General features: G+C 43.1%; 1 long non-coding RNA gene across 1 annotated transcript in view; it reads left to right on the top strand.

Annotated features, from left to right (window-relative positions):
- The window catches only part of LOC309606323, a 30223-nt gene extending 8148 nt beyond the window's left edge, over positions 1 to 22075 (top strand). The window contains exon 2 of the long non-coding RNA XR_014231758.1: positions 441 to 22075. This is a non-coding gene — a long non-coding RNA (uncharacterized lncRNA). The remainder of the gene's footprint in view (positions 1 to 440) is intronic.
- The last annotated feature ends 57 nt before the right edge of the window (positions 22076 to 22132 follow it).

The raw sequence follows: 22132 nt of genomic DNA, 5'->3' as shown, positions 1-22132 counted from the left end.
AGTGAAAAGACATGCTGCATTCTTTTTTTTTTTTTTAAATTTATTTATTTATTTTTGGCTGTGTTGGGTCTTCGTTTCTGTGCCAGGGCTTTCTCTAGTTGCGGCGAGCGGGGGCCACTCTTCATCGCGGCGCGCGGACCTCTCACTATCGCAGCCTCTCTTGTTGCGGAGCACAGGCTCCAGATGCGCAGGCTCAGTAGTTGTGGCACACGGGCCCAGTTGCTCTGCGGCATGTGGGATCTTCCCAGACCAGGACTCGAACCCGTGTCCCCTGTATTGGCAGGCGGATTCTCAACCACTGCACCACCAGGGAAGCCCCATGCTGCATTCTTGAATGGAAAGATATAAATTCATAGAAGTGTCAATTCTCCAAAATTACTATATACATTCAATTAATTCCAGCTAGAATACTACCAAATTTACTTCATCTTTTTTTTTAGGAATTGACAAAAGGACGTATGAAGAATAAAAGCAGAGGAGGAGATGTTGCCGAAACTTGACCTCTGTTCACTGGTGCCGAATAGAAACAAGGAGACAGAGTTTTGGGTGAAGTAGAAAAGAATAGCTTTATTGCTTTGCCAGGCAAAGGGGGCCACAGTGGGCTAATGCCCTCAAAATTCTGTGTCCCACCCTGGAGGGGGTAGTGAGGAGTCTTATAGTGTTCAAGCAGCAGTGTGTGAGCAGCTCATGGGCATTCTTCTGATTGGTTGGTGGTGAGGTAATTGGGAGTCAACATCATCAACCTTCTGGTTCTAACCGGCCTGGGAGTCTACGTGCTTGCAGGCAGCATACAGATAACTTCTTCCACCTGGTGGGGGTTTCAGTATCTGCAAAACAGCTCACTGGACATGGCTCAGAATATTATCTATAGTCCTTGAGGAGGAACTAAATGTCCTTGACTTTGTTTAATGGCTAAAGTATTATTATTTTGTCTTGCTTGACTGCTTTCCTTTCTTTCTGCATTTTCTCATTTCTCTGATTAAATTTATTCTTTTTTTTAACATCTTTATTGGAGTATAATTGCTTCATGATGGTGTGTTAGTTTCTGCTTTATAACAAAGTGAATCAGTTATACATATTCATATGTTCCCATATCTCTTCCCTTTTGCGTCTCCTTCCCTCCCACCCTCCCTATCCCACCCCTCTAGGTGGTCACAAAGCACCGAGCTGATCTCCCTGTGCTATGCAGCTGCTTCCCACTAGCTATCTATTTTACGTTTGGTAGTGTATATATGTCCATGCCACTCTCTCACTTTGTCACAGCTTACCCTTTAAATTTATTCTTCGACTAAAATTTTTCTACAGACAAAAGGCAGGCGGAGGACATGAGTGGGGGTCAGTTCTGGGAAGACCTCATAGGGTCCTGCTCAGTTACAGAGACTTTTCTCCAGAAATCAGAATTGACTAGAAAGCCATGTAATCAGAGCAATCTGTGGCAGACACTGCTAATTTACCTACAATATTCATTCTCCTCTTCCCCGGTGGAACCTGAGATTTACATCTGGGCACATAGCCACTTGGAATAAAGACCATATCTCCAACCAATCTTCCAGCTTATTTTGGCCACGTAAGTTTTGGCAAATGAGATATAGGAAGAAGTGTCCTGTGAAACTTCAGGAAATGTCCTTAGAGGGAGAGACATATCTTTGTTTCTTTCACATTCTGTTGGTTGAAAGGCAGTCATTATGGCTAGAGCTTGAGCAGCCATCTTGGACCATGAAAGAAAAGCCATGTGTTGAGGATGGTGAAACAAGAAAGAAGGGGTCTGGGTCCCTGAAACTGTGGAGGGTCAAGATTACTTATCTCTGGACTGCATTTATGGGAGACAGAAATAAACTTTTATTTAGTTTAAACCACAATTGCTTTAATTTTTCTGTCACAGGTGAACCTAATTCTAATTGATGTTGAATTTGGTACCTGGAAAGAAGGCACTGCAAGTGACAGAATCTAGATGCTTAATTAATGAGTGCAGTTGGCTTGCAGATGGCAAGGACTCAGGCATTGCAGATTGGAATGCTTGTGACTCTGGTTAGACAGTAGTAAAACATTTGATCGAAACTTTGTGTGTTAGTTACCTATTACTCTGTGGCAAACCACCCCTCCCCACCAAAACTTAATGGGTTAAAACAACAAGCATTTTATTACTTCACATAATTCTCTGGGTTGACTGTGATCAGCTGGGTGGTTCTTCTGCCAGTCTCACAGGGGTCTTGCATGAGGGTTCAGTCAGATGGTGCCTGGGGATGGAATATCCAAGATGACTTCACTCACATGTGTGGCACCTTGGTGGGATGGCTGGAAGGGCTGTGACCTCTCTCTCCATGTGCTGTAGCTTAGGCTTCTTTACATGACAGCTGGACCCCAAGTATGCAAAAGTAAAAGCTGTCAGACTTTCTTAAGGATTTAAAGTGATTCACAGTGCCAGCCCAGATTTAAAGGGAGGGTACTGGGAATTCCCTGGTGGTCCAGTGATTCCCTGGTCGGGGAACTAATTTCCTGAAAGCGGCGCGGGGTGTCAAAAACTAAATACGTAAACGGAGGGTACTACATAAGGTTGTGAATACTGGGAGATGTGTGTCATTGGAGGCAATCTTCAGACACTAGATACCCAACCTTGAAAAGCATATTATGGTCTATTTGAGGTTGTAGCAGTGCAAGGTAGCAATGTAGAAAGGTAGGGAAATTTAGAATGTTGGTGTTTTCTGGCTTCTTCGTGCTACTTTTAGCAAAGTGCTACTAGAGGGAAAGACATAGAGAAGCTCAAACTAGAGCTAGCTACTCTGTACAACTTTGCTAAGGGAGAATTCTTTGCTATAACCTGTAATCTGGGTTGACTGAGAATCCTGTAATTTTGAGTTTTGCAGAGTTTAAAAAGTCAGTTGCTTCCTCACTGAAGCACTTATGAGTGGTAACTGCAAAGTGGCAGCCTTAGGAGGAGTTGAGACTAGTGCCCTCTTTAGAAAAGCTGTGAGCCTATTGGCAAAGAGAGATGGTGCTTTCCCACTCAAGCCTGTTGTTTCAGGTGGCTTGAAGAGAGCCACCGTCTAGTTGGAGGAATGGCAAGAAAGTAGAAGATCAGAATCTTCAGGCTTGAAAACCATGTCTAGATAAGATCTTTGGCTGTAGTTACTCACATTGGAATTGACCAGAACCAAACAGACCAAAGGTCTACTAAATTTTTTAAGGAATTATGCTATCAATGAAACCCAAACCCAGCCTGCAAAAGCCTGTGATTGCTCAACCTTCAAAACACTTCTTGGGTCCTTGAACCTGCACCAGCAGGAAGTGAACTTGGATGACTGTGAATTTCCCAAGAAGTGCGTCCTCTCTCACATACTTCATGGATGTGGCTATCCAGCTTTGGGCTTGTGTGCTGCTTCTCAGTAACGTGGCCAATCTAGGAATTAAGTGAGGACTGTTGACTTCCTCATGAGTTTAGCCAATTTTTACTGAATGCTTGTATGTGTCTTGTATGGGATTAGTGCTGGGGAAGCAGTTGTGAAAGGAGGGAGGGGCAGCTGAGAGTCCAGAAGTTCTGGGAGGACCCCCATTCACGCAGGCTCATCATCCACAGCTGTGTCTCCTCAATGAGGCCCTTTGGAAGGGCTCCAGAATTTCCCACATCTGTCTCTATAGTTGATCTCGGTGCTCTGTATCCTGGCTGCACCAGCTTCCTTTCATTTTCTAGATGTCAGTCTTGTTGGAGCTCTCCAGGTCATGTCTGTATCTAGGCCTCCCTCTGACATTTCCAGTACACTGGTTAGAAAGGTTACACTGGTTAGATAGGTTGCACAGGTTAGGATTCATGCCCCTGGTGACCTCAGACAGAATATTCCCAAGAATGGACGGTGCCAGGAAGTGGCTTATAACCTATTGTACAATGGGCCACACTCCTCCTGCCTAAGCAACCCATCCCAAGTGGGAAGAAAACCTGGGGATAACAGCAAGTATTTTTGAGACTATATTTCAGTTTTATGCTTTAGCAGTAGGAGTATGAATAATTTAGACATGAACTCTAACATATACTTATCCTCTAGTCATAAAAATGTCATAAATCCCAACCCTTTGCAGGTAAGTGTGCTTGATCAGGAGGAACCTTCAGAAATGGCCTGTATTAGGCAGGGTTTCTAGCTTTCTAGAAAGCTGGGTCTAGCTTAAGCAAAAAGTATGTTCTCTGTCTCTGCCCCTGGCCTCTGTGTGTCTGCTTCATTCTTCCCTATCTGCCAGCTCCTGGAGGAAAACATCCCAGGGAAGGATTCTCATTGTCCCAGCTTGTCATGTGTCAATCTAGGGCAGGTTCTGTTTCTGAAAGAAAGAGCAGGAGGGGAGGAAGGGCTGCTAGGAAGACAAACAATATACTTGGTTGTCTACATTCATAATTGAAGGGAATGCTAAATTACATTAAGGGTTAATGAATATAAATATATATATTTTCCCATCCAAGTTCACAGACCTCATGAATTAAATGGGTCCATGGACCTCAGATTAAAATACCCTCTTCTAGGGAATTCCCTGGGGTCCAGTGGTTAGGACTCCGTGCTTCCACTGCAGGGGGCAAGGGTTCGATCCCTAGTCGGGGAAATAAGATCCTGCATGCTGCGCAGTGTGGCCAAAAATAAATAAATAAATAAAATACCCTCTTCTAGAGTTAGTGCTCATAAGTACTATGCCAGCTTCCTCTCATTTGTTAAAGTGACCCTGGTCTCCTGGGTTCTGGCATCCCAACTGCCCATGGACCAACATACTCAGGTGTGTCTCTCTAAACACAGCTCAGAGGCCACCACCCCAGGAATCCCTCCCTGATCCCCCAGACTGAGCCATGAGCTTCCTCCAGTCTCCCATAGTCAAGGGCTTTCCTCAGTTATATCACAGAGTTTAATATCACATCCATGTCCTCTTTAATCCTCTTTGTTTGATCCATACATGTTTATTGAGCTCCTATTATGGACCAGACATTGTTCTGTATCCAGGGGATCCATTAATGAAAAAATAGTTACACTGGTTAGATAGGTTGCACAGGTTAGGATTCATGCCCCTGGTGACCTCAGACAGAATATTCCCAAGAATGGATGGTACAAGGAAGCGGCTTATAACCTATTGTACAATGGGCCACACCCCTCCTGCCTAAGCAACCCATCCCAAGTGGGAAGAAAACCTGGGTATAACAGCAAGTATTTTTGAGACTATATTTCAGTTTTATGCTTTAGCAGTAGGAGTATGAATAATTTAGATAATTTAGATAAATAAATAAGCAAGACAATAGGATAAATTCCAAAGGAAATAAACAGTGTGTTGTAACAGAAATAATAGTGTAGGTGGAAGGGGGAGTGCTGGTTAGGGAAGTCCTTCTAGAGGAGGTAATGTTGAAGCCATGACACAAAGGAGGAAAAGGAGCCAAACCCCAAGAGGTAGAGCAGCACAGGCTGAAGAAACAGCTGGTGCAAAGGCCCTGGGGCAGGGAATAACCTGGTGTATTTGAGAACAGAGAGGCTGGGCCTTAGTGAACAAAGAGGGAGAGATTGGTATGAGAATGCTCAGAGAGGAAAACAGGAGCAAACATATACTGAGTGTGATGGAAACCCTTGGAGAGTTTTTTTTTAAATTTATTTATTTAACTTATTTATTTGGGGCTGCATTGGGTCTTCGTTGCTATGCGCGGGCTTCCTCTAGTTGTAGTGAGCGGGGACTACTCTTCGTTGCGGTGCGCGGACTTCTCATTGCAGTGGCTTCTCTTGTTGCGGGGCACGAGCTCTAGGTGTGCGGGCTTCAGTAGTTGTGGCACACGGGCTCTAGAGTGCAGACTCAGTAGCTGTGGTGCACGGGCTTAGTTGTTCCTCAGCATGTGGGATCCTCCCAGATCAGGGCTTGAACCCGTGTCCCCTGCATTGGCAGGCGGATTCTCAACCACTGCGCCACCAGGGAAGCCCCCTTGGAGAGTTTTTGACAAGTAAATAACATGATGTGATTTATGTTTTTTTTTTTAATAACCCATTAACTTTAAATTATTTATTTATTTATTTATTTTTTTTTGGCTGTGTTGGGTGTTCATTTCTGTGCGAGGGCTTTCTCTAGTTGCGGCAAGCGGGGGCCACTCTTCATCGCGGTGCGCGGGCCTCTCACTATCGTGGCCTCTCTTGTTGCAGAGCACAGGCTCCAGACGCACAGGCTCAGTAGTTGTGGCTCACGGGCCTAGTTGCTCCGCGGCATGTGGGATCTTCCCAGACCAGGGCTCGAACTCGTGTCCCCTGCATTAGCAGGCAGATTCTCAACCACTGCGCCACCCGGGAAGCCCGATTTATGTTTTTAAAAGCTCACTCTACCTGCTAGGTGAAGAGTCTTCAAGTGGGACAAAAATGGAGCAGGAAGACTAGTTAGGAGACCATGCCAGGCAGGAGGTGGAAGTGACTTGGAAGGGGGAGGTGGCAATAGAGATGGCAAGAAGTGGATGGATTTTGTATGCATTTTGGAGATTTTACTAACTTGCTGATGGACTGAGTGTAGATGTTGAGGGAAACAGAATTTAAGAAAGGCTCTCAGGTTTCTAGCTTGAAGTGGAGGCATTTGCATATATATATATATGAATATATGCACATATATATATATGATTTGTTTAAATATGTACAAAATATTTCTAGAAGGCCATACAAGAAATTCCATGGGAAGTGTGATAGATTACAAAATATGGCCACAAATTCCTCCCAGTCCCTGTATGCATAGCCTTTTGCTATGTGATTTTGCTGCTCCTACCATCAAGAGATGGAGTCTAGGGAATTCCCTGGGGGTCCAGTGGTTAGGACTCTGTACTTTCACTTCCACGGGTGGGGGTTCAATTCCTGGTCAGGGAACTAAGATCCTGCGAGCTGCGTGGCGTGGTGAAAAAGAAAAAGAAGAGATGGAGTCTGTTTCTCCCCACTCTCACAGCTGTCTGGCCAGGTAACTTGCTTTGACTGATAGAATGCAACTGAAGTGATGTCAGAGTTCTGGGCTTGGGCATTAAGAGTCCTTGTAGCTTCTATCCTTTTCCCCTTCTTGCCCTGAAACCGCCATGTGAAGAAGCCTCCCTGGGGATGAGAGACCACAAGGAGAAAAAGACCCAGAAGCCTGAACAGCCACACATGTGAGTGAGGCCATCTTATACCTGTAGCCACAGTCCATCTGCCAAGGGACTGGGTGGCATGATTCACCCCAGGTGGGACCAGCAGAAGCACCACCCAGCTTGGTCCCACCCAAATGACTGACCCACATGATTGTGAGCAAATAAGTGGTTCTTGCTTCAAGCCCTTAAGTCCTGGGGTGATTTATTGCACAGTTATAGATAACTGTTACAGATCGAAACTGAGTGGCTGAAGAACAGGAATGGGAGAGAGATTTTTCATTCACCCTTTTGTATCATTAGAATTTTGAACCTTGTGAATGTATTACCTATTTATTCTCAAAAACTTTTATGCCATATTCAATGCATAAATCACTTATTTTGAACAAAAAGAGTACAGTTTTTAATTGACCCATCATTACCATTGATGTTTTATTAACTTTTCTTGAAGCATAACATACCTACAGAAAAGTACACAAATCATAATGGTGAGCTTGATGAACTTTCACAAAGTGAACACACCTGTGTAACTAGCACCCAGATCAAGAAACAACACCAGCCTCCTTCAAGCCCCCTCCTAGTTGCTAACCACAAGGAATATATTTATATTTATATTTACATATATGTATTTGTAGTTATTTTTATTTACATATATTGTATTTATTAACAGAAAAGTAGTTTCTTTTCCTCCCCACTAAATGCATTTAAACAAGTATTTAAAGAAAGTCATTTTAAAGGCACATCAAGTTATTTGCCTTCACCAGGGCACCCACAAATCTTCATCTGGCTCTTCTGCTGCAGCAGGGTAAAAGCATCTTGAGGCGTTCCTGGTTGTAGCCAAACCCCTGCAGTTGGGAGGATGTGCTACTGCCCCCTTGGGGCCATATTTGGTTTCTGCATCCAAGCCAGGCACCCAGATCAGTATAGGACTTTCCAATGCTTTAGCCAAGGTGAAGAATTAGATAAACTGGGCTCCATTCTGGACTGGCATTTTATTTATTATTATTATCATTTTTTGGCTGCACCATACAGCTTGCAGGATCTTAGTTCCCCGACCAGGGATTGAAACTAGGCCCCACCAGTGAAAGCACCGAGTCCTAACCACTGGAGCATCAGGGATTGCATTTTAGAGCAACCCTTCTAGCTGACAGTCCCCCGCTTGAGTAGCACCTGTAAAGGTACTCCAGGGGCTAGTAGATGATTGCCACCAGCAGTGGTGATTGTCCACTGCTGACAATCACCCCAAGAAGTGATTGTCCTTAATGGGGAGAAGATGGGTTAAGATGGGGAGTAGGGAAGGGCAGCTGAAGGTTCCTCCTGAAAGAGCAGCCAGCTTCGACTAGAGACTGGCTTTGACATTCTCAGAACATGGTATTTGGGAGGACCCTGCGTGGGCCCACATGGCTGAAGCCCTGAAGCCCCACTTCTCTGGAGCTTCTCCCTGACTCAGGTCCTGTGGGAGGTGTGGGAAGCTTCAGTAAAAACCATGGGGCATGGCCACGGAAGCCCTGGACTTCACAGGCTAGGACCCACCAGTGTGAGCAGGCACAGGGAGGAAGATAGGGGCGGACACATGGAGTACAATGGAAAGCAGTGGAGGGTTTTCGACAAAGAAATGACATCACGTGATTTATGTTTTTAAAAGCTCACTCTTTTTTTTTTTTAATATTTATTTATTTGGTTGCACCAGGTCTTAGTTGTGGCTCACAGGATCTTTTTTTTTTTTTTTTTTTTTTTTTTCTCACAGGATCTTCATTGCCACATGTGGGCTCTTCGTTGCAGCATGTGGGATCTAGGATCAAACCTGGGTCCCCTGCTTTGGGAGTGCGGCGTCTTAACTACTGGACCACCAGGGAAGTCTCTAAAAGCTCACTCTTGGGAGGTGGAAGGAACTGGTGATTTCTTGAGATGAGACGTGGTAGATGAAGGGCCACAGAAAGTGGATCCGCTGGGGGAGTCTCCCTGAATAGATAGTGCTGCTGGAGGCCTTGTCTCCTGCCTCTCACAGCTGGGGCTTTACCCTGCAGCTTGAGGAGCGGGTCTGGTTGAGAGGACAGAGCTAGTTGCAATCAGTTGATGTTGACAGTGGTCAGTTCTAGTTTATGGCTACTTTACTGTCCCTATCTTACAGTTTCCTCTTTGCCTGTCATGCAAAGAAGTTATGGGACACAGACCACTAGCCCTACTCAGCAGGGCAGTTTTAAGAGGGTATAATAAGGGAAGCAAACAAGCAGAGAAGTCAGGCACAGGCAATCCTTGGAATTCTCATTACCCACTGCACTGTGGCCCAGTAGAAAGGGACTGTTCCAGCAATGCTGAAATGGAGAAGGAACATATTTTGCTGACATGAATGATTTTTACTTGTTTTTTTTTTTTTTTTTGGCCATACCCCGCAGCTTGTGGGATCTTAGTTCCTCAACCAGGGGTTGAATCCGCACCCTCAGCAGTGAAAGTGCAGAGTCCTAACCACTGGACCACCAGGGAACCCCATGAATGATTTTTAAAAAGTAACTTTTAAATAGAGCGGATATGGGGAAGAGAACAGCTATGTGTCTATGTCACATTGGAAGCTCCCCTGTCGAGGAAGTAAACGCGTTAGAAAGGGGGAGCTCCTAGAACCCAGCAGCTGACACCACTGGGCTCATACAGACATGCTGAGCTGACTATCTGGGGGGTGAAATGAGCCTCCATTTAAGGCCATCCAGATATATCTCTTTGTAGACTTAAAAAGATATTTTGTATCAATTAGGATGTTTTTGGCTATAATTAATTTTTCCCAACAGAAAGTGACTAAAGCCATAGAAGTTTTATAATCTGTTTCACAGGAAGTCAGCTGCACAGCCCCTGGTTTGACTCAGTGGCTCAATCTGTCACTCAGGACCTTCCTGTCTCTCCCCTGGCAACATCTTCCTTCAAGGTTGTAAGACAGCTGCTGCAGATGCAAATATCACAGCATTACACAACAATGTACAAAATACCCCCACCCCACCCTGCCCTTGTCTCTCTCTCTTTACTCTTTTTTTATCAGGAAGTGAAATCTTTCTTAAAATTCTGCTTCCACCTCCCACCAGGAGACCTCCCCTTTCATCCCACTGGTCAGAAGTGGGGCACACAGACTCCACTAAACCAACTGCAGGGGACAGAGGCTGGTTTGGACCAGTCATGATTCATCCTATCAATGGGGAGAAAGAGAGAAGGCCTGTTGGGAAGTGACTGCCTGTGTCGGCCATTATGTTTTTTGTTCTCGTCTCTCATTACAAAAGTCGTATATAATCATTGCAGAAAATTTGGGAAATCCAGAGAAGGATAAAGAAGAAAACCTCCTAATATTCTACCACCCAAATCCAACCACCGCCTTATCCATTTTGCACTGGTTTTATCCCTCTCTGCACTCCACTCCTCCCAGCCCCCTCCATCCTCATTTTGCGCCAGCCCAGAAATCTGCCCGCCCACTCTTAGGCACACAAAATGTTGTTGTAAGCCATGGCCCTGAACTTGTCGCTCACTATTTTTTTTTTTTTTACTGTAAAAAAAAAACACCCCAGGTTATGTATAATGGATGTATATGGTTTAAAGAATAACGATGTAATGAACACTTGTGAACCCACCACTTGGCTTGAAAACTAAAGCATCACTAACACCTTAAAGCCCTGATCACATCCCTTCCTCTCCCTTCCTGAATTTGCTTATATTGGTCGACTGTTGCCACAAAATGCCAAGTATTGCCTCAAAATTCAATGAGCATTTGTCTCACTCTCATGGTCCACAGGTTAACTTCTTTGCACTAATCTAGGCTGGGTGGTTCTGCTTCAGGTTGTGGGTCAGCTGGATTTGGATCCAGTCTGCTCTACGTGTCTCATCTTACTTGGATCAGAGTCTACCTGGGGCCTATACTTCTTTTGGCAGCTCATTGAAGCATGAGAGCCACATCCAATGGCACAAGCACAAGGCACTCCTCATGTCATATCTACTAACAGCCCACTGGCCAAAGCAAGTCACATGGCTAAACCCAACCTCAGTGAGGTGGGGAAGTACAGTCCTTCACAGCAGAGGGAGGTACAGTGAACATTTGCTAAACCATAATCCAGACTATCACAATCATGCCTTTTGTTTTCTTCATGGTTTTACCGAATAGGGATGTATCTCTAAATTATATTATTTATAATACAATATATATAATATTACATAATATATAATACATTTATATCAGTTGTTTTCTTCTGGTTTTGAACTTTGTACAAGTGGATTCAGAGTGGATATGCTTTTTCTGAGCTACTTTTCTCCTGCTTCCTCCTAACTTGCTCTCTCCCTGTTTTATCAGTCAGGATGCTTGGTTATGAACACAGACACCATTCCCAGCTCACTTAAAGGAAGGGAATTTGTTGGAAGGGTGTTAGGTAGTTCATAGAATTGATGGGAAAGCTGGAGAACCAGGCTCAGGAAGCAGACAGGATGCAGATCAGGTAGTGGCCCGAGGCTAGAGATGGAGGAGGAATTCCCTGTAAAGGGGCGCAAGGAAACTTTGGGCAGGGATGGAAATATTTTGTATCTTGATTACGGCAATGGTTACACAGGATATATGCATTTGTCAAAGTTCATCAAACTACATATTTCATTTTATTTTTATTTATTTTTTAAAATAAATTTATTTATTTATTTTTGCCTTTGTTGGGTGTTCGTTGCTGCGTGCAGGCTTTCAAGGCGAGCGGGGGCTACTCTTAGTAGCGGTGCGCGGGCTTCTTATTGCGGTGGCTTCTCTTGTTGTGGAGGACCGGCTCTAGGCGCGTGGGCTTCAGTAGTTGCAGCACGTGGGCTCAGTAGCTGTGGCTCGCGGGCTCTAGAGCGCAGGCTCAGTAGTTGTGGCGCATGGGCTTAGCCACTCTGCAACATGTGGGATCTTCCCTGACCAGGGCTCGAACCCATGTCCCCTGCCTTGGCAGGCGGATTCTTAACCACTGCACCACCAGGGAAGCCCAAACTACATCTTTTAAATGGGTGCAGTTTATTGTATGTGAATTATACATTAAGTTGATATTTTTAAAAAAAGGACCTGCTTCATTTAATAATCATTTTAAAAAGTCTGTAGTGGCTAGCGTTTGAGAAAGCAACTGTGGGGTTCTCCCCAGACCAGTGTTATATGATTTGGGGTGATATTTCTGCCTCCATACCTGGTTCCGTAGGCGTCTTGTTGATTCTGTGAGCTCCCTGATAGCATTTTTTGTTTTTTGACTATAACAGGTTTATTGAGATATGTCTCAATAAACGATTCAATGCTTTTCAGTATATTCACAGAGTTGTTCAGCCACCACCACAATCAATTTTAGAACTTTCACCACCCCAAAAAGAAAGCCCGGATTATTTAGCAGTCCCTCATCATTTCCCCCTAGTCCCCTGTATTAGTTTGCTAAGGCTGCCATAACAAAGTACCATAAACTGGGTGGCTTAAAGCACCAGAAATTTATTCTCTCACAGTTCTGGACGCTAGGAGTCCAAATCAAGGTACTGGCAGTAGCACGTGCTCTCTGCAGGCTCTAGGTGAGCGTCTGTTTCATGCTTTTCTCATAGTTTCTCATGTTGTCGGCGATCCTTGGTGTTCCTTGGCTTGTAGGTGCATCGCTCCAACTGCTGCCTCCATTGTCACATGACATTCTCCCTGTGTCTTGTGTTTTCACATGGCATTCTTTCTCTGTGTGTCTCTTTGTGTGTCTATTCTCTTCTTATAAAGACATCAGTCATAATAGATTAAGAACCCACCCTACTCTAGTGTGACCTTATCTTAATTTACATCTTAATTATATCTGCAAAGACCCTGTTTCCAAATAAGGTCACATTCACAGGTACAGTAAGTCCCCTACATACGAATGAGTTCCGTTCCGAGAGCACATTCGTAAGTCCAATTTGTTCATAAGTCCAACAAAGTTAGCCTAGGTACCCAGCTAACACAATCGGCTATATAGTACTGTACTGTAATAGGTTTATAATACTTTCCACACAAATAATACATAAAAAACAAACAAACACAAAAAATAAAACATTTTTAATCTTACAGTACAGTACCTTGAAAAGTACAGTAGTACAGTACAACAGCTGGCCTACAGGGGCACGTTTGCATCTTTGAAAGTTTGCAACTTGAAGGTTTGTAGGTAGGGGACTTCCTGTACCAGGGGTTAAAACTTTTACATATCTCTGTGGGGGACAATTCGACTACAACCTCTCATCCCTAGGCAACAACTAATCCACTGTCTGTATTTATGGATTTACTTACTCTGGACATTTCATATTGATCTTGGGTGGCCTCAGCCTGCAGTGGCTTGAAGCAGGATCGGAGTTCCCTGACCAGAGACTGAAGCCAGGCCACGGCAGAGCAAGTGCTGAATCGTAACCACTAGACCACAAGGGCCAGTGGCTAGTGACAAGGCTCTGGCTTGTCTGCTTTGGAGAAGTGAATTTCAACAAAGAGATGGAAAGTAGTGAAACAAGTAAAGTGTTTATTAGAAGGAAAAAAAAGGTACATGTGGATAGACACACATGGGTGGGCTCAGAGAGAGAGAGTCACATCTTTGTGGTTGTTTAAATCATTTATATGGGGCAGTTCTTCTGGGTTTCCTCTGGCCAATCATCTTACTTTGCCTGGCTCTGAGTCCACATTTGGTTTAACTCAGGGTCCTCCCCTGTGCATGTGCACATCTCTTAGCCAAGATGGATTTCAGTGCAGAGGCCTATGGGAAGCTTGATACCACCTATTATGGGGTTGTGCCCCCTCCCTTTTTGATCCCCAAGGAGGCTTTCTGAACATGTGTAGTCAGGGAGATCTCCTTGACCTCAAGAATGAGAAATACGTGGTCTCTTTATCTCTTATCTGAGCAGGACTCAGCTCCTCCTTGCTCCTGCCATTATCTTTATCTTGGAGTATCTGTCCACAGGGGACAGATTCCAGCTGCTCAGCCTGGGGCCCATCTATCTCCTGCCTCAATATAAGTGTTATTATACAATGTATAGTATTTTGTGACTAGTTTCTCTCACATAGCATAATATTTTCAAGGTGCATCCATGTTGTGGCATGTTGTATCACTACTCCATTACTTTTTATTCCAAATAACATTCCATTGTATGGGTATATCACATTTTGTTTATTTATTCATTAGTTGATGGGCATTTGGGTTGTTTCCACTCTTTGGCTATTATGAATAGCACTCTGAATATTCATGTACACATTTTTGCGTGGACATATGTTTTAATTTCTCTTGGGTATATACCTAGGAGTGAAATTGTTGGGTCATATGGTAACTCTATGTTTAATTTTATGAAGACCTGCCTGATTGTTTTCCAAAGCAGCTACACCATTTTCATTCCTACCAACAATGTATGGGGTTTCCAATTTCTTCATATCCTTGCCATCACTTGTTGTTATCCGTCTTTTTACTTATTAGCCATCTTAGTGAGTTTAATGAGTATCTCATTGTGGTTTTGACTTGCATTTCTCTAATGGCTAATGATGTTGAGCATCTTTTCATGTGCTTATTCCCATATTTTTAGATAAATTTCTTCTCTTAAGGGCCAGAAATTTTTGTCATGTTTTTGTTGCTTACAATTGTGAATCCCAAAAATGTTCCTGAAGGTCTCCTTGAGAGGTGTCTGTCTTCTGAGTTGGTTGTGGGCCTAAGAAAGGGGTTCTCTAAGGGTCCTTTGAGTCCTCACTAAGGTCACTGAAGATCCCATGGGTACAGAAGTTTCATTCCATGGAGACGCTCCAAATTCACCAAGGCCTTCAGGGATGAGAAGCTGTTTCCTAACTCATTCAATCATTCAGTAAACACTCACTGACTCTCCCTACCTGTCCCTTGTCTGGCTCTGTTCCTGGGGTTCCGCCTTCAAGGAGATCATCATCTGCTACAGAAGGCAGATGTGGACATAGTTGGTCACTGCTCAGAGTGACCAGTGCTACTGCAGAGGAAAACGCAGGGGCTCTCTGTCCCTGGGAACAGGAAGCTTCTTAGAGATGGAGACAGCTGAGGTAAGACCTGGAGGATGAATGGGAGATAGCCAGGTGACAGGGCAGGGAGTGTGGTGGTGCTCAAGGAAGGTCTGTCAGAGGAACAGCTTTGTATTAGTGGTGATATAAGTTCAACTGCTGTAACAGTGATCCTATGGGACATAAACAGATCATCTTTTTTAAAAAAATTTTTACACTTTATTTATTTATTTTTGGCTGTGTTGGGTCTTCGTTTCTGTGCGTGGGCTTTCTCTAGTTGCGGCGAGTGGGGGCCACTCTTCATCGCGGTGCGCGGGCCTCTCACTGTCGCGGCCTCTCTTGTTGCGGAGCACAGGCTCCAAACGCGCAGGCTCAGTACTTGTGGCTCACGGGCCCAGTTGCTCCGCGGCATGTGGGATCTTCCCAGACCAGGGCTTGAACCCGTGTCCCCTGCATTGGCAGGCAGATTCTCAACCACTGCGCCACCAGGGAAGCCCTAAACAGATCATCTTTAACAGTTCAAGGTAAGCAGTCCAAGTAGGAGTATAAATTACCTATTTCTTCATAAGAAATTACCCCAAAACTTAGTGGCTTAAAACATTAGAGATTTATTGTCTCATGTATTTTCTGTGGTCAAGAATTTGGAAGTGGCTTAACTAGGTGATTCTGGCTCAAGGTTCTCATTAGGTTGCAGTCAAGACATCAGACAGGGCTGTAGCATCTGAAGCTTAACAAGAAGCTTGGGTGTTGGTGGGAGGTCTCATTTCCTCATAATGTGGATCTGCTCTCATGATACAGCATCTGGCTTCTGCCAGAGCAAGTGCTCCAAGAAAAAGTGAGACAGAAGCCACAAAGCTTTTTTTTAGTCTCAGAAGTCATACTCTGCAGGGATGTGAATACCTGGAGGTAAGGATTATTGGAGGCCATCTTGGAGGCTGGTTTATGTAATCTGCCTTCTTAACTCCAGTGATTTATTTATTTATTTATTTGTTTATTTTTGGCCACACCATGCAGCTTGTGGGCTCTTAGGTCCCCAGCCAGGGATTGAACCTGGGCCCTTGGCAGTGAAAGCACGGAGTCTTAACCACTGGACCGCCTGGGAATTCCCCTTAACCCCAGTGATTTATAGCTCTCCTACATGTAACATACTCTCACCCTCCTCCAACTCCCAAAATAGACTCATCCCATTACAGCATCAACGTGAAATCCAGAATTTTGTTATTTTAGTCAAGTTCAGCTGCAAATGAGGCTTCTTGGGAGTAATTCCTTAAGTATTCTTATCAAGTACAGTTCTGCTTTATTCGAACACTAGCAAGAGAAAGACAACTTATCTGCTCTCTACCCACCCAACATACAATGATGGGACAGGTCTAGGACAACTGCTATGGACTCTCCTACTCAAAAAGGGAGGAAATAGGAGGCACAAAGGAGTCACTGCTCCATAGCAATTCTGAAATCAAGCAAGGCACATTGATTCTGAAATCAAGAAGTTCCATGATTCAGACCCAACCTGAGAATACACTGTGGGTCTCTGAGTCATCTTTTTTTTTTTTTTTTCCATGAAAGTTAGCCTGTTTTTGTAGCTAAGTAGTTTTTCTCAGCCAATTTCTTATTTGTACAAGTTTAGGAGTCTAAAGCCTTCTTTCATCTTATATCATCTCTGTCTCTTTCAAATGTAGGCATTTGAATTTGTGACACATGGTATAGACAAAGGTCTTATATGAAAAAATAAAATCTGCATTCAGGAAACTAGGAGTTCAGCGTGGCCAAAACATTTGGTGTTTCCTGGGTTTCTTTCTGCTAGAATGTCTAAATATATACTCACAATTATTGTCTAGTTATACATCAGCCCTCACACCCAACTGTGAGAGCCTCTAGGACAGGGCCTCTTTCTCAAGGAGAAATGACAAATCCATAAATATGGTAGATTTTCACACAACTCTCTCAGTAACTGTTAGAATATGCAAATTGAAAAATCAATAAGGATAAAGAAGATTTGAATAAGATTGAATTTTGAATTTTGACCTAATTGACCTACATAGAGAACACTGGATCCAATAACTATAGAATACAAATTCCTTTCAAGTGTATATGGAATATTTATTGATACGCTAGGCCATTACATAGGTTTACCAAATTTCAAAGAACTGAAATCATGTAGAGTATGCTCCATGATCAGAGTTGGATTACAGTAGTAATAAAAAAATTTTTTAATTAAAAAAAAAGGAAAAGAAAACTAGAAAATCCCAAAATGTTTGGAAATTGAACAGTATACTACCAAATAATCTATAGGTCAGCAAATAAACCACAATAGAAATTACAAAATATTTAAAAACTTGTGGAATGCAGCCAAAGCAGTACGTAAAGTGAAATTTATGTTTTAAATGTATGTAGTGGAAAGAAAAATATAGCCAAAAATTAATTATCTATATATCTACCTCAAATAGGTAGGAAAAGCCCCCAGAAATTAAATCCAAATAAAGTAGGAAGAAAATAATAAAAGACAATAGAAGAGTTAATAAAATAGAAAACATGAAAGAGAGCATCAAAAGAACCAAATGTTAATTCTCTGATAAGACTCCTAAAACTGATATATTTCTGGCAAGACTGATGAATGAAAAATAGAGGATACCCAACTATCACTTTAGAAATGAAAAGAGTGTGTCATCATTACCAATTCTACATTCATCAAAAAGATAACAAGAGGGGAATTCCCTAGTGGTCCAGTGGTTAGGACTCTGCGCTTTCACTGCTGAGTGCCCGGGTTCAATCCCTGGTCGGAGAACTAAGATCCCACAAGCCGCGCAGCAAAGATATTATGAATAACTATATCCCAACAAACTTGAAAATTCAGACGAAATGGATAAATTCCTAGAAAAACAAAGCCTACTAAAATTGACACAAGAAGAAATAGGAAAATTGAGCAGTCCTGTTTCTAATAAAGAAATTGAATTAAAAAAAAATCTTCCCACAAAGAAAACTCCAGGTCCAGATATTTCCAGAGAATAGAAAAAGTGGAAGTACTTTTCAACATATTTTATGTGATCAGCACTACCTAGGTACACAAACCTAACAAGAACATTGTGAGGAAGGAAAATTACAGGTCAAATGGAGATGCAAAAATTCTAAACAAAATATCAGCAAAACTAAACCAAGATCTATAAATAAGATAATATGGGACTTCCCTGGTGGCACAGTGGTTAAGAATCTGCCTGCCAATGCAGAGAACACGGATTCATTCCCTGGTCTGGGAAGATCCCACATGCGTGGAGCAACTAAGCCCAAGAGCCACAACTACTGAGCCCGCATGCCGCAACTACTGAAGCCCGCTCGCCTAGAGCCTGTGCTCTGCAACGAGAAGCCCCTGCTCGCCTCAACTAGAGAAAGCCCGAGTGAAGCAACGAAGACCCAACACAGCCAAAAATAAATAAATAAATAAATTTATATATTAAAGAAAAGATATTACACAATGAAATTTTGTTTATTCCAGGAATACAAGGTTGGTTTGACATTTGAAAATTAATATAATTCACCCCATTAACAGAATAAAGTTAAAAAAATCGCAGATCATCTCAAGAGATGTAGAAAAATAACACTTGATAAAAGTCACTGCCCATTTATGATAAAGTCCTTTTCAAACTAAGAATGGAAGGGAACTTCCTTTATCTGATAAAGAGTAGGCACAAACAACCTACAGCAAACATCATGCTTTTTGGGGAAATATAAAAATCTTTCCCCCTGAGACGAGGATGAGAACAGGGTGCCCACTATCACAATTTCTATTCAACATTGTAGTAGAGATTCTCCCAATAAAATAACAAGAAAACTTATAAGATTAGGGGGGAAAAAAGGTAAAACTGTCATCATTTGAGGGCTTGGTCTGATTCCTCTGCCAGGGCCTGGCACAGAGTAGGTGTTTGGTGAATAACTGCTGAGTGGACAGATGGAGCAATAGATGGACCATGAGAATGTTAAGTAATGGGCCCCAAGGCAGGGGCCTTCACTATGGACACTGGCCACTACACAATCAGTAGAAAAAATAAAACAACAGTGAAATCCCATACAGTGAGATGTTTTATTGATGAAAAGTTGTTGGAAGAATCACAGAAATCTTGATAAAATGCAGACCAGCCAAGTCCTATCTCCATTTCTATTTTCTCTCTAGGAGCTTCAGCAGAGAGGTCAGGAATTTGGCCCACTGTTTGGACCCTAAGGATGTTTTTGTCTTGTGTTTATAAATGCAGATTTTTAGATGGAATTATATCATATTGATTACTTTTGTCTGAGATAATATTCCCCAGAACAAATGCCATTAGGTCAGTTCAATACTTTTGATTTTTCTACACAGCCTATTAAATCTATTTCCAACTTATCCATATTCACTTAAACTGAGCTACAATTATCTTCATCTGAAAAACAATTTTTTGTATAAATTTTATGATGATATGAGTTAGTCAATTAAAAAAATCCATATCACAGTTTAATAATTATAGCTTCTGCCATCGTAAGGTATCTTCTGTGGTCATTATTTCTATGTTCTATCAGGTCTACTTTTCCTGGGACAAATTTGCCAATCTACATTTTGTCAAGAAGATTTATTTGATTTTTCCTTCAAGTTTTAGTCAATAAGTAATTTCTCTGTGTGCAATTTAGCTGCTGTCAGTGTTATTTTTTCTCTTGATTACGTAGTGGGTACAAATCTTACTCCACAAACTTAGGGGAGTAAGAAATGACATTATTTTATTCAATTTAAATCAAATTAAGTCCTGGTCATTATTTGGGTTCCTTCCCTTACAAAGATCTGGGGTGTTAGGCAAGAAAAATATTTGGGGAGTCTCCTTCCCATGCTTAGTGGATACCAATAGACTTCTGTCTACCATGCCATCTCCAGAGAACAGGCCACACACGTGTCCAAGCCCCAGACCTTCCTGGTTCTAGGAATCTCCTCTCTTTCACTGCCTTCAAAGGCACTGGCCTTCTTTCCTCCACCCCTCAACATACCCCCCCACCCCACCGCCAGCATAATCATTTCATGGCCTTTCCAGAAAACAGCCTCCCAGACTGTCTTGGGTGAGAAGCAGACAAATTTCTCTTCTCCTTAATTTATCTATTTAAGGACTGGAGTATTTCAAGGGAAGTTTAGGAGAAAGCAAAATGCCTAGAAGAAAATATGAGAGCTGGAAAGGATGGAGTTGGTCTGGGAGTACAGATTTCTCATTCTCTTTGAAATCAGTCTTGATGGACAAAGGATGGTCATCCACAATATATAAAGACTTTCTAAAATTAGAGAAAAAAAGAACCGCCCCCCCTTAAGACCACAATGAGAGCAGACTGGTGGGTACACAGGTGGTTGCTATTCTGTCCTCAGATTTTTTCCATCTCTTGGACTTCATTAATGTAGCAGGCCCTACATAATTGGGCCAAGCCCCAGCCTTTGAGGGGTGTCCTGGTTTCCAGGCTTTTCCCTCCTGGAGGTTGTCCTGTCTCCATCCTGCTGTCTCTGCACTGTTTTGTTTAACTAAAGTGTATTCTCTGAGAAGTGCTAAGATTGCTCCATCCTGAGACAACTTCTCCTCGCCTGACCTTGCCACTCTGCTCCATGCGTCCAGTCATCCACAAGTGACTTTTGTGAATCTTTCTGGAGCTTTCCTCCTTCATAAAGAGCAAAAAGAATACAGTTGTAAGCAAACAAAACAAAACAGAAGGCAAAATACTTGTCTCTGTACAGAGCTTAAGGGTTAAAGAGAAATTTACGTTAGACTCTCAGAACAGCCTTGTGAGGTGTATGTGAGTAAACTTTCCCAAGGGACCTCAGTCCAGAATGGAATTTGATGACTAGAGTGCCAGTGACCCCTGTCTTGCCCCCTTCCCATTCCCGTCCTTGAGCAGCCATTGCAGGAGTGTCTGTGCAGGGCAGCCTATTTCTCTGGCAATGCAAGGAGCTTGCTTTGCTGGTGATCTTTGATGGAATAGGTTAGCAAGGCCAAGTCAGAAGCTGGAAGGAGGCCTGCTGAAGCTCCAACTACAAGAGCCCTGACTGCCTTGGGGCCCAGGTGACTGCACAGCACAGAGCTGGGGAGAGGACCCATCTCTCCTCTTCTGAATGGAATCTGGTGGTCTCCTGGAACCTTAGGCTGAGCTAAGGGGACGTCAGCACAGGGCACAGGGGAGCTGGGCCAGGGTTGAAGGAGCATGGGATTTACACAGGGAATTTTTTGTTTCCCTAGACCATGAAGTTCATTAAATCTTGTTTGTTTTGGCTCACAACTCAGAACCCAGAATCCAGTATAGTATCTGGCAAATGGTAGGTATTCAGGAAAAGCTTAATGAATGAATAAATGCATGGACATTATACCTGTGGGAGTGGGGGTTGGAGGGGCTTTGTAGGGGAACAAGGTCCTGTGCAATGTGACTTAATTTATATTCATTCACTTGAAAAATGTTACTGAGTGATTAATATGGGCCTGGCACTGTTACTGTGTTGGGGATACAGCAGTAAACAAAACAGACAAACATTCCTGGCGCTCATGAAACTTATAGTGTCTTGAGAAGAATCTGCAGGTGGCAACACTATCCTTATACTTGACCTCTTGGCCTGGGTTAGGTGTTCCCTCTGGGCTCCCACAGTCCCTCACTTTCTTCCACCATGACACTGATCACATTGGGATGTAACTGTCTGTCAGCAGATTCCCCTAGACTGTGAGCTCCTTGGGGACAAGGCCATGTTCAATTAACCCTGGGGCCCTAGCACCAGCAAAGGATCTGGGGTCAATACCTTAAGCTGAATGAATGATGAATAAATATCCAACATGGTCCATCTTCTTCCACAGGGGTCCACAGACCCCAGCTGGAGGAACCTCAGCTCTTCTGGGAATAGAAGCCCTTTGTTCTTACCCTTTTTATGGAAGGCTTACCCACCTTCTAGTTGAAATGAGAATTGGTGGCTCCCTCCCTCCCCCTTCCCCATCATCCATACATAACTCAAAAAAAAAAAAAAAGGAAGGAAGGAACAAGGGGAAAGAAAACAGAAAGGAAGGAAGGAAGAAAGAAGGAAGGAAGGGAGGAAG

The sequence above is a fragment of the Balaenoptera borealis genome, assembly GCF_965194805.1.
Source record: "Balaenoptera borealis genome assembly, chromosome: 11".
NCBI lineage: Eukaryota > Metazoa > Chordata > Mammalia > Artiodactyla > Balaenopteridae > Balaenoptera > Balaenoptera borealis.
The sequence above is the reverse complement of the archived record's forward strand: the minus strand, read 5'-3'. Positions and strand labels throughout refer to the sequence as shown.